The sequence below is a fragment of the Bos grunniens genome, chromosome 18, assembly GCF_055505025.1.
Source record: "Bos grunniens cultivar Pamir isolate PY7600 chromosome 18, Bosgru_T2T1.0, whole genome shotgun sequence".
Classification (NCBI taxonomy): domain Eukaryota; kingdom Metazoa; phylum Chordata; class Mammalia; order Artiodactyla; family Bovidae; genus Bos; species Bos grunniens.
This window is the reverse complement of record NC_141182.1, coordinates 50,707,222-50,719,806: the sequence shown is the minus strand read 5'-3', so window position 1 is coordinate 50,719,806 and position 12,585 is coordinate 50,707,222. Positions and strand designations below refer to the sequence as shown.

The following is a 12,585-nucleotide window of genomic DNA, read 5'->3' as shown; positions in this document are numbered from 1 at the left end:
CAGGAGTTCCCATTCCAGCAAAACAAGCTAATAAGTGAGTTACAACATGTAGTGTAGCCTCACCGCAAAGAGGTGTGGCCCAAATAAAAGAAGAATTAGTGTCGATACAGACATGTAAGAAAGAAGATGGAGAAAGTTCAGGGCAATGAGTTACATCCATTTGCCATAGTTCATTAGGTTGAAAACCACGAGGATTAATACCTTGTGCGATGGGTCGAAGATGTAGAGGTCTACAAGTAGAGCAATTACTAATAATTTCTTTAGCCTGGCGGTATGGGATTTTCCGTAGCTGGTGTAGGGAGCCAGCACTATTATGCAACAGAGCATGCTGTTCCTCTGGAGTAGCAAAGGAACCCAGTTTATCAGCTTGCTCAGTACCATAAGTCATGGGGCCAGGAAGACAAGAATGTGCTTGAATATGTGTAATATAAATGGGAGAAATGCAGTGTCTAACAACAAATTGTAGTTCGAAAAAGAATTGCTGAATAATAGGTTGATTGGAGTTTATGGTGGAGGTTTCTGTCACGCGAGTGTATGTTCCTCGGTTCTTTGTCTCGTCACAACAAAGATTTGGAGCAACGGACATTAAAGCCCTCAGCGCGTCACAGCTCTCAGGTCTTGGACAAACCGTGCTACAGCTCTTAGGCAAATCAGTGTTACAGCTCTATTTTATTTATAAGATAGGAGGAAAATCCAAGACTCGAAGAGAAGAGAGTGGAGAAGTGCGTGGGGGAGGGAGAAAGAGAGAGAAAGAGAGAGAGAGAGCGCTCATGCACGCGGGAGAGAGAGTCCGTGAGAAACCGCTTTGGCTCCTCTTTTATATGTTTTTTTTCCTCCACCTGGGCCTGCCCTATGCAAATTGGGCTTAGCCAGGAGTGCTGTTTGTTCTGCCTGAAGTCTTCACTCTGGTCCTTGGACCTTCCTTGTCTTTTAGCCACCGCCATTTTGGACTCCTTTTCCCTATTCTACCTACCTAACAGTTTTTATATTTTTTAATACAAAAACAATATGTAGAGTCAGAGACTATATTAATGGGGTAAGGATGTAGGCAAATAATTTGAATAAGAGCATATAATTCATTTTGTCGAGCAGAATGAAATTTAGTATAAAAGACTTTATATTCTTTAAGAGACCAGAATGAAGCTTTGGCGTTTTTCAGTTCAGTTCAGTTCAGTCACTCAGTTGTGTCCGACTCTTTGTGACCCCATGAATCACAGCACGCCAGGCCTCCCTGTCCATCATCAACTCCTGGAGTTCACTCAGACTCATGTCCATCGAGTCAGTGATGCCATCCAGCCATCTCATCCTCTGTCGTCCGCTTCTCCTCCTGCCCCCAATCCCTCCCAACATCAGAGGAACTCCCCAGGTCAGTAGGTGCCCAATATGCTACTGGAGATCAGTGGAGAAATAACTCCAGAAAGAATGAAGGGATGGAGCCAAAGCAAAAACAATACCCAGTTCTGGCTGTGACTGGTGTTAGAAGCAAGGTCCGATGCTGTAAAGAGCAATATTGCATAGGAACCTGGAATGTCAGGTCCATGAATCAAGGCGAATTGGAAGTGGTCAAACAGGAGATGGCAAGAGTGAATGTGGACATTCTAGGAATCAGTGAACTAAAATGGACTGGAATGGGTGAATTTAATTCAGATGACCATTATATCTACTACTGGGGGCAGGAATCCCTCAGAAGAAATGGATTAGCCATCATGGTCAACAAAAGAGTCCGAAATGCAGTACTTGGATGCAGTCTCAAAAATGACAGAATGATCTCTGTTCGTTTCCAAGGCAAACCATTCAATATCACAGTAATCTAAGTCTATGGCCCAACCAGTAACACTGAAGAAGCTGAAGTTGAACGGTTCTATGAAGACCTACAAGACCTTTTAGAACTAATACCCAAAAAAGAAGTCCTTTTCATTATAGGGGACTGGAATGCAAAAGTAGGAAGTCAAGAAACACCTGGAGTAATAGGCAAATTTGGCTTTGGAATACGGAATGAAGCAGGGCAAAGACTAATAGAGTTTTGCCAAGAAAATGCACTGGTCATAGCAAACACCCTCTTCCAACAACACAAGAGAAGACTCTACACATGGACATCACCAGATGGTCAACACCGAAATCAGATTGATTAAATTCTTTGCAGCCAAAGATGGAGAAGCTCTATACAGTCAATCAAAACAAGACCCGGAGCTGACTGTGGTTCAGATCATGAACTCCTTATTGCCAAATTCAGACTGAAATTGGCGTTTTCAGTCCCATCTATATATAGAACCTCGGCCTGTGGTATAGACTCCTTGGACTGCAAGGAGATCCAACTGTGAGCTGATAATGCGAGAAATAACAAATTCAGTATTTTTGAAGAAATCCCACAGTTTATCAGAAGGATAATAAAATGAAATTTCTCCAAAATATTCCAGAAAAGCTATTTGGAAATCAGTAGAAGTTTGTAATGATTTCTCAAATTGAGATTTATTGATAGGTATTATAATTTTATGAGGATCAGAGCCAATTAAGAGTTTTAGTCCTATTTCTTCCATTGATAATGATTAGAGCAATTAAATCAAGGTAGGGTGTAAGTGACTTTATTCCCCTAAAACGGGTATAGATCCAGTCTACTGGGTGTTCTTGTTGGGCAAGAAGTCCTGTGGGAGAATGAGGAGAGGGGAGTATAAACAATTCCAGAGGTAAATCTAGTTTGATGCGAGTAGGAAATTGTTTTTGTAATTTATTTTGCACCAAATAGAGTTCCTCTCGTGCCTCTTGAGAAAGTGAACGAGGGCTATTTAAATCAGGATCTCCTTTTAAAGTATTAAATAGGTTATTCAGTTGATGATTAGCAATGCCTCAGTTCAGTTCAGTTCAGTTCAGTCGCTCAGTCCTGTCCGACTCTTTGAGACTCCATGAATCGCAGCACGTCAGGCCTCCCTGTCCATCACTAACTTCCAGAGTTCACTCAGACTCATGTCCATCGAGTTAGTGATGCCATCCAGCCATCTCATCCTCTGTCATCCCCTTCTCCTCCTGCCCCCAATCCCTCCCAGCATCAGAGTCTTTTCCAATGAGTCAACACTTCGAATGAGGTGGCCAAAGTACTGGAGTTTCAGCTTCAGCATCATTCCTTCCAAAGAAATCCCAGGGCTGATCTCCTTCAGAATGGACTGGTTGGATCTCCTTGCAGTCCAAGGGACTCTCAAAAGTCTTCTCCAACACCACAGTTCAAAAGCATCAATTCTTTGGTGCTCAGCCTTCTTCACAGTCCAACTCTCACATCCATACATGACCACAGGAAAAACCATAGCCTTGACTAGACGGACCTTGCTGCTGCTACTGCTAAGTCGCGTCAGTCGTGTCCGACTCTGTGCGACCCCATAGACGGCAGCCGAACAGGATCCTCTGTCCCTGGGATTCTCCAGACAAGAATACTGGAGTGGGTTGCCATTTCCTTCTCCAATGCATGAAAGTGAAAATGAAAGTGAAGTCGCTCAGTCATGTCCGACTCTTAGCGACCCCTTGAACTGCAGCCTACCAGGCTCCTCCATCCATGGGATTCTCCAGGCAAGAGTACTGGAGTGGGGTGCCATTGGCTTCTCCAAGACGGACCTTAGTTGGCAAAGTAATGTCTCTGCTTTTGAATATGCTGTAGGTTGGTCATAACTTTTCTTCCAAGGAGTAAGCGTCTTTTAATTTCATGGCTGCAGTCACCATCTGCAGTGATTTTGGAGCCCCCCAAAAATAAAGTCTGACACTGTTTCCACTGTTTCCCCAAAGGTTTAATCCAATTTATATCACCTAAGAGCTTTTGAAAATCATTTAAGGTTGATAATTTATCAGTACGGATCTGAGTTAGTTGGGGAGTAATACATTGTCTATTAACAACAAACCCCAAGTAATGGTAAGGTGTAGAGGTTTGAAATTTTTCAGGGGCAATGATTAATCCAGAGTTTTTAAAGCATAGTTGAGCTATATCAAACATGTGTTGAGTTTCTAAGATACATGGAGCCGAAAACAATATATCATCCATATAGTGAATAACAAGAAAGTTAGGAAATTGCTTTCTCACAGACTCAAGGGCTTTGGCTACGTAGTACTGACACATGGTGGGAGAATTCATCATCCCTTGTGGCAGTACATTCCATTGGTACCATTTATGAGGTCCAATATGATTAGGATAAGGGAGAGAGAAAGCGAATCTCTCTCGGTCTAAAGGGTGTAAAAGTATATTAAAAAAGCAATCTTGTAAATCAATAATAATAATATGCCAGTTTTGAGGAATAGTGGTAGGTGATGGGATTCCTGGTTGTAATGCACCCATAGGTTTCATAGATGCATTAACTTTTCTAAGGTCTTTTAGGAGATGCCATTTGTTAGATTTCTTTTTTATAGCAAAACTAGGAGAATTCCAAGGACAACAAGATTCCTCAATATGCTTTAATTCTAGTCGTGTATCTATAAGTTCCTTAGCCACCTGTAATTTCTCTTTCAGGTGAGAGAGAGGGGCCACTGCTCTGTCCAAATAGGCTCGTCATTCTTCCAAGTTATTTTAATAATTGTATTGTTTGTTAAATGAGCAGTGGCCCCTAGGAAAAATGTGGAGTGTATATCTGAGTTTGCCATTGCATAAGTAAGTCCCTTCCTATCAGATTAAGGGGTGCATCTATCACATAAAGTTTTAATGTTGCAGGTTGGCCTTCTGGTCCCTCACATGGATAAATTTGAGTACTCTGATAAACCTCTTGTACTTTGGTTTGAGAAATCCCTGCAATTTGGCAAGAAACTTTTTGTACAGGCCTGGATTTGGGGCCATAAATGTTTGGAAATAATAGTAATATAAGATCCAGTGTCGAGAAGACCAGAAAATCTTTTACCATTAATTTTGATATTTATCGTCAGTCGGGCAAATTCAGATACTAATGATGTCCAAGAGGACTGTTTTTGATCTGTACTGCCGAATCCGCCCATCCGTACATCATTAGAGGAGTTAATAGAAATGTAAGGTAAAAGGAGTAAGTGAGCAATTTTATCCCCCCTTTTGAATTGCCATAAAATCTGAAATGACATCATAATTTGAATTTCTCCTTTATAATCTGAATCAATTACTCCAGGGTAAACAGTAATTCCTTTAGAAGTCGAACTAGATCGGCCACGTAAATGACTGCAGGTTTATAAGGGCAGGGGTCAAAAAAGTCCGGTAGGTATTCTGGAGGGGACTGCCTGGTGGTAAAGGAGAAAGGCATTTAGGGCTGGTATATCGATGGCAGCACTGCTGGATCTGGAGGGTTTGAGGGAAAAGATGGAATTTGCCCCTGGGTTTTGTTGAAGGGGACCTGGGGGGTCCCCTGCTTGGAGTTTCCGGAATAGGTTTCCCTTCAATGTCAAATTTAGATTTACAATCTTTGGCCCAATGCATTCCTCTACAGCAGTGAGGGCAGATTTTTGGAGGTTTTTTATTAACTTTCTTAGGGCAGTCCCTTTTTAAATGGTTCTTATCTCCACATGTAAAGCATCCTTCATATCCCTTTCTTAAGGCAGCAACCATTATTTGAGCTAGCATTTGCATCTTTTGAGTTTCTGATCCTAGATTGCGACAAGCCTTCAAATAATCAATAATAGTCCCTGTCTTATGAATTGGAGCTATAGCTTTTTGACATTCCTGATTTGCATTTTCATAAGCAAGTAATTTCTCTAGTTGCCTTTTGGCTTCTTCTCCAATTACAGTATGGGAAATAGCCGTTTGTAATCTAGCTAAAAAACCAGCATATGTTTCATTGGGTCCCTGTAATATTTTAGTATAGCTACCTGTAGGGTCCCCTTGAGGAGTAATTTGATCCCAAGCTTCAAGGGCCACTGTTTTTCATTGTTCATGTAACAAGGGAGGGCACTGTCTTTGAGCTTCTATAGCGTCAAATTGTCCTGTACCAGTTAGCATTTCAAAAGTAATTTGACTCTGGAGAGCGCCAGCTCGAGCATTTCTGTTAGCATGATCTCTGGGTATATCATGAAACCACATCATCCATTGAAAGATATACTCCTGGTTTAAGGAGAGCTTTTATTAAAGTTCGCCAATCATGGGGAATAAAATTTCCAATAGAGGATGTTATAGAATTTAGAAGTGCTTTAGTAAAAGGTGAATGTGGGCTATACCTAGTTATAGTTTTTTTTAATTTGTTGCATGTGATAAAAGTTAATACCCTCGTATTGAGGTATTACGTGCCCTTGAGTGTCAGGATTTCTTAAAACTGGAAAGGCGGAGAAACCATCGGCTTCAGAGACCTGTGATTGCAAAGCCAGCAATTCAGAGAGCCTCTGTCGTGAAGGAGAGTGAGTAGGTAGATAATTGTTATTCAGAAAGGTGTTGTTGGTTTTAATGTCAAAAGGTGTCTTGGGGGAGTCATTGCCAGAATCATTAGGTTCTAGCAAGGGAGAGACTTTGAGATTTGTGCCCCCTGGCAGGGGAGGAGCACTTGGAGCAACTGGGGCAGGGCTTGTAAGGAAAATACTGAAATATTTTATGTTGCTCTAATTGGGCCTTTCATAAGGTTTCATCATCTAATTCATATTCATGTAGTAAGTGTTCTTATTGTTGCTGAATATTAGGAGGGTTAGAATTACGTTGAAATGGCAAAATCATGGCTTCAATGAGAGCCCATAGAGGCCAAAAATCTATTGGATATTTTTTCCCTGTCTGGCAGCACGTTCAACATTCTCTTTGGCCCAGTGCCAAATTTCTAAATCAAAACTACCTTCGTCAGGAAACCAAGGGTTACATTCAACCATTGTCTGAAGGCAAGCCTCTAATTGCTGAGGCGAAACTGAAAATCCCTGAACTTTAAATAAGTGCTGAAGTAAAGTAGAAAATTGATGGGGTTTTCCAGCCGTTTGACCCATGTCTTAGTACTTACCGACCTCAATAGGCCGTGGGGTCACTCCGTCCGAATCTGCCACGTGTACCAGGTACCTGTTATGGAAGCCACTTGTTGAGGTCCTTAAATGGACCGGAACCTGGTGGTCCGGAGTCGACGATAAGAAAGTAAAAGAGAGAGAGTAAAAGGCTGATATTTCTTGGTTTATGCAGAAAACCAATAAAGTCCTTTGACACAGGGCTTGCGTCGCTCACAAAGGTACCTGGCGCCCTCTCGAGGTTGGTGAAGGCACAGGGCGCCTTCTCGAGAGGATCTTAGAAGCCCGGGCAGGAGAGTGAGCACGACGGGTCTCTGCGCTCCAGAGAATTAGCCTCAGAGAGAGAGAAAGAAAGACACTGGGACCAAAGCTCTAATGAAGCAAAGGTATTTTATTCAACATTGTGTGGGTATTTATACTGTCTTACAAGATAGCTATTTTCAGCAAAGATAAAATCATAACTTACAAGTTATCAAGGAAACATGAGGTCATCCATATGAAAGAGAGAGGGTTGTAAATAATCACTTTTACTGTATGGTTCATAGAAAGGAAGAGGGTCGTAGTTACTTATCACCATATGGAAAAATTAATGAAGGAAATGCATGCATTCTTAAGCCCCTGGGAGTAGTTTGCTACTCCACTTAATTCCTGAATATTCAGGAATTAATAAGGAACAGAGGATTCATGACAGATCCAAAACAGCACATAGGAAGCCCCCTGTTAAATGCTTCCTGACAGTAATAAATCTTCTTAAGTTAGATTGTATGATAATTGTTACTAGTAATAATATAGATATTCTAGTGATTATATGGAGTTCCTAAAAATCTAGTCTATCTTAGTAAAATGTTATCAGTCCTAATTCTAATTATTATCTGAAAGTGTTGTATGTCACAGCAGTAACCAAGCTACTTTGGCAATTGAACTGTAATCAGATTTTAAATATGCCTTCTTCTTTTGTCATTATAGACACAGTTTCACTACAATGCCCTTGCAAAAATGCTTCTTCTTCAAGAAGATATAGAAAGAACTTTTGGATAAACACAGGTTTCTGACTTTCAGACCATAATGCTGAACTGAGTAAGAAACTGAAAAACTCTAATGAAAAACCTGATGGCTTCATAGAAAGTTAACAAAAGGACTGAGTGAACTGATTATATTCACAGGACTGAGTGAATATGGTTATAATTTTTGTGGTTTCTATCTGAAAATTTACTGGTTTATCATTTATAATGTTTCCTTAACTTCTTGGACTTTTATATTTGGATCAAATGCTTTTCTATCATATGCATGATCTCATGCTACTTTTAGAAATCAATCCCAATTGTTGAGTTTCTGGCCAATTACTTGCATCTAATACTTTTGAGTTCAGTTCAGTTCAGTCGCTCAGTAATGTCCGACTTTTTGTGACCCCATGAATCGCATCACGCCAGGCCTCCCTGTCCATCGCCAACTCCCGGAGTTCACTCAAACTCACGTCAATTGAGTCGGTGATGCCATCCAGCCATCTCATCCTCTGTCGTCCCCTTCTCCTCCTGCCCCCAATCCCTCCCAGCATCAGAGTCTTTTCCAGTGAGTCAACTCTTCGCATGAGGTGGCCAAAGTACTGGAGTTTCAGCTTTAGTTTCATTCCTTCCAAAGAACACTCAGGGCTGATCTCCTTTAGAATGGACTGGTTGGATCTCCTTGCAGTCCAAGGGACTCGAAAGAGTCTTCTCCAACACCACAGTTCAAAAGCATCAATTCTTCGGTGCTCAGCTTTATTCACAGTCCAACTCTCACATCCATATATCAGCACTGGAAAAACCATAGCCTTGACTAGACGGACCTTTGTTGGCAAAGTAATGTCTCTGCTTTTGAATATGCTATCTAGGTTGGTCATAACTTTTCTTCCAAGGAGTAAGTATCTTTTAATTTCATGGCTGCAGTGGTAAATTTCTCCACTCCAAGGGTATAATTGTTTGGCCCTGAGGAAATTTATTTTAAAAGAAAGACTATAGTCATGCCCAGGTCACTATTGAAATTAGTATGTGAAATCCCCTCACCTGGCCAATTAATAATGCCTGCCCTGGAGAACCTGGTGATAGTGGGCATGGACCACCTGGAGTACCTCTATGGGAAGGCCTTGTCACTCATCTTCTTGGGATTCCTGCCCTGGAGGGACACCATGCTGTTGTGTGCCATGCTGGATGCTCACTCCAAGATGCAGTGCTGCAAGGAGACCCACATCATCCCCCATGTGCTGGCCATGCACCAGGCCTGGTCCAAGTCTGTCAGGAAGCATGTAACAGGAGGCTTCCTGTGTGCTCTTTTGGATCTGTCATGAATCCTCTGTCCCTTATTAATTCCTGAATATTCAGGATTTAAGAGGAGTTGCCAAACCGCTCCAGGGCTGAGGAATGCATGCATTTCCTTCATTAGTTTTTCCATACAGTGATAAGTAACTATTTATGACCCTCTTCCTTTTTATGAACCATACGGTAAAAGTGATTATTTACAACCCTCTGTCTTTGATATGGATTGCCTTATGATAATTTGTAAGTCTGGACTTTTGATTTTTATCTTTGCTGAAAATAGCTGCCTTGTAAGACTGTGTATATACCCACACTATGTTGAATAAAACACCTTTGCTCCATCAGAGCTTGGGTCCCTGGGTCTGTCTCTCTCTCTTTCTCACTCTCTCTCAGGCTAATTCTTTGGAGCACAGAAGCCCGCTGAGCTCACTTTCTTGCCGGGGCTTCTAAGACCCTCTCAAGAAGGCGCACTGTGCCTTCACCCGCCTCGAGAGAGCTCGTGGTGACTACCTGTAGCAGGGCAAGCTCTGTGTCAAGAGCTTTATTGGTTTTCTGCATAAACCAAGGAATATCAGCCTCTTCTCTCTCTCTTTTACTTTCTTATCATCGACTCTGGACCACCAGGTTCTGGTCCATTAAAGGACCTCAACACAAGTCTAACCAGGAGAAGCTGCAGTTGGACGAGGTGGGCATAATTGATGAGGTGCTGGATGTGGCCATGCAGGCCTTCAACCTGGAGGTGATAGCCAAGCACGGCAAGCCAGTCGGCATCCTCTGCAACAAATACTCCTCCACACTCAAGTTTTCTGTCTACCTGTTGCACCTCTTCCCTGCTGGTGGTGCAGGACAGTTGGGCCTCCATGTACTCCATGGTCACCTGCAATATCACCATTGCCAGCTTCAACCTCCGCAGCTACCACGACTACCTCACCAAGTGGAGCCAGGCCATGGAGGTGATGTATGCCCTGTGCATGGAGGTGGGCAAGGACAAGTGCCTGCCTCTGTACTAAGAGTAGGTGGTGCTGCACCCTGGGTCACCCTCTGGCTCATCCTTGACCTCCTTGCCACCACCTGGAGCAGTACTGACCTGTGCGACAAGGACATAATCAGCAAGCCCAGCAGCATTTCCCTGTCCAAGATCAAGTGATCCACAGCCCAGGTCATCATGCCTGTGGATCTGGAATTTCTCTCCAAGTGGACAGGCCACATCCCTGGTGATGTGTCCCAGAACATGGTCCAGATCACCCCCATCCTGGCTCGGCTCAGCTATGACCCCTACACAAACCCAACTCTGTCATCAACAATGCACACCAGGTCTTGAAAGGGGACTGTAGTCAACCAGCCAGTCTGAAAGACTGTTTTCAAATGAATGAGAATAGCACCTTGTTAGGGAAATTAAAATGGAGGTAGTCTTGTTCAGGTTTCAGAAGTAGGGGAGCAAGCCTCTGACCAACTTCTGGCCTTTACCTGAACCCTGCCTGGACTACATGCCTGCCCGCAAGCATACCAATTATTACCAATAAGTTACCAATAAGTTAGATAAGAAAGGGAGTGAGTCTTGGGAATTTCTTAAGCCCCTGGAGACCTGGCCAGTCCCCCGGAGTCTAAGGAATCTTGTGACTTACAAGGTGAAACAAATAGCATTGTAAAAATTAAAGAAAAACCAGAGCTGCACTTTTGCACACAAAATGATGATAACATCAGTTTGTGGCCTGGGATTATAAGCGGGAGCCCCCAGAGCTGCAATATGAAGTCTCACCCGTGGGGTGGATGCACCGCCTGCGACCTTTTTCCCAACTGGGACTCCAAATTGCTGTCATCTGGGGCTTCACAGCGCTGGTCAAGTCTAGATGTAGGTTTTGGCCCAATTTGGTGGTGTATATGTGGTTACATCTCTCTATTATTTCTATTTTTTTGTTTGTTTAATGATTGTGTATTGAAATTGTCACATAACCCACTGTTAAATATTGAAATTGTTTTGTGTGTGTGTGTGTGTAATGAGTGATTTCTCTTGTTAACAAATCCTTCAAAACTAAAACAAAAGTAAAACTTTTGGCAAAACACACCTTCTCCCTCCTAGGAAGCTCATGATTTCCAAATCTCTGCAAATGGTTTTGTTGTCAGAAGAGAAGAAACTGCATTCAAGTGGAATTAGGACCTCTAATCCAAGCATATTGCTTGCCATTCATCGCCAAAACAGGACTGCTAATGGGGAAGGTATTTGGATATGTTTGCAAAAGATGAATCCTTGAAAACTTACCTTGAAATACTCTCTCGAGACAATCCAAGGTAAAGAACCAAGAGTTTGGAAATAGTCTGGCTTTTGAAACATGTGTTGTTCAATTGTGTCCATCTCTTTGTGACCTCGTGGACTGCAGTATGCCAGGATTCCCTGTCCTTCACTTATCTCCCGGACTTGGCTCAAACTCATGTCCATTGAGTCAGTGATGCCATCCAACCATCTCATCCTCTGCTGTCCCCTTCTCCTCCCGCCTTCAATCTTTCCCAGCATCAGGGTCTTTTCCAAGGAGTCAGTTCTTCGAATCACGTGGCCAAAGTATTGGAGCTTCAGCTTCAGCATCAGTCCTTCCAATAATATTCAGGATTGATTTTCATTAGGATTGACTTGTTTGATCTCTTTGCTGTCCAAGAGATTCTCAAGAGTCTTCTCCAACACCACAGTTCAAAAGCATCAATTCTTCAGCACTTAACCTTCTTTATGGTCCAACTCTCACATCCGTACATAACTACTGGAAAAACCACAGCTTTGACTATATAGACCTTTGTCAGCAAAGTGATGTCTCTACTTTTTAATACACTGTCTAGGGTCATAGCCTTTCTTCCAAGGAGCAAGCGCCTTTTAATTTCATTTCAAACTTAGGTGTTTTATATATTCCCCCTTGAGAACTTTTTTTAAGGAAATGGATTTGCCATCCTTAATTTGCAAGACCACCTTGGTAGCTTTGTTTGCTGGGAAAAGGCTCACTGCCTGTGCCTCTTCTATTGACTCTTACTTTTAAACTCAAAGAATCTAAGAGTTTAATATATGAGATTCTCTTTGATTCCTCCTTTGATCTGATCTCTGGTGGCCTCAGCCTCCAATGACTTGAAGTGGAGCTTCAACAGACTGAGATCCCAGAGACTGAGGCCAAGTCACAGCAGTGAAAGCACCAGATCCTAGCCACTAGACCTGTGGTCAGTGACAAAAGCCCTAGCCCTCAGGTCCGCAGAAAAGAATTTCCACCAAGACGGTAAGTAGTCAAGCAGGTAGAGTATTTATTAAGAGGAAAAAGTATAGTACTTGTGACTAGACACATGGGCAGACTCAGAGGGAGAGTCCCTGTGTTGCACCTTCACTTCAGTTTAGTTCAGTTGCTCAGTCGTGTCTGACTCTTTA

The 12,585-nt window shown here is 42.5% G+C and overlaps 1 pseudogene; it reads left to right on the top strand.

The window, feature by feature from the left end:
• Positions 1 to 8,953: 8,953 nt before the first annotated feature.
• Positions 8,954 to 11,226, top strand: LOC147353905 (protein-tyrosine sulfotransferase 2 pseudogene; annotated as a pseudogene).
• Positions 11,227 to 12,585: the final 1,359 nt, after the last annotated feature.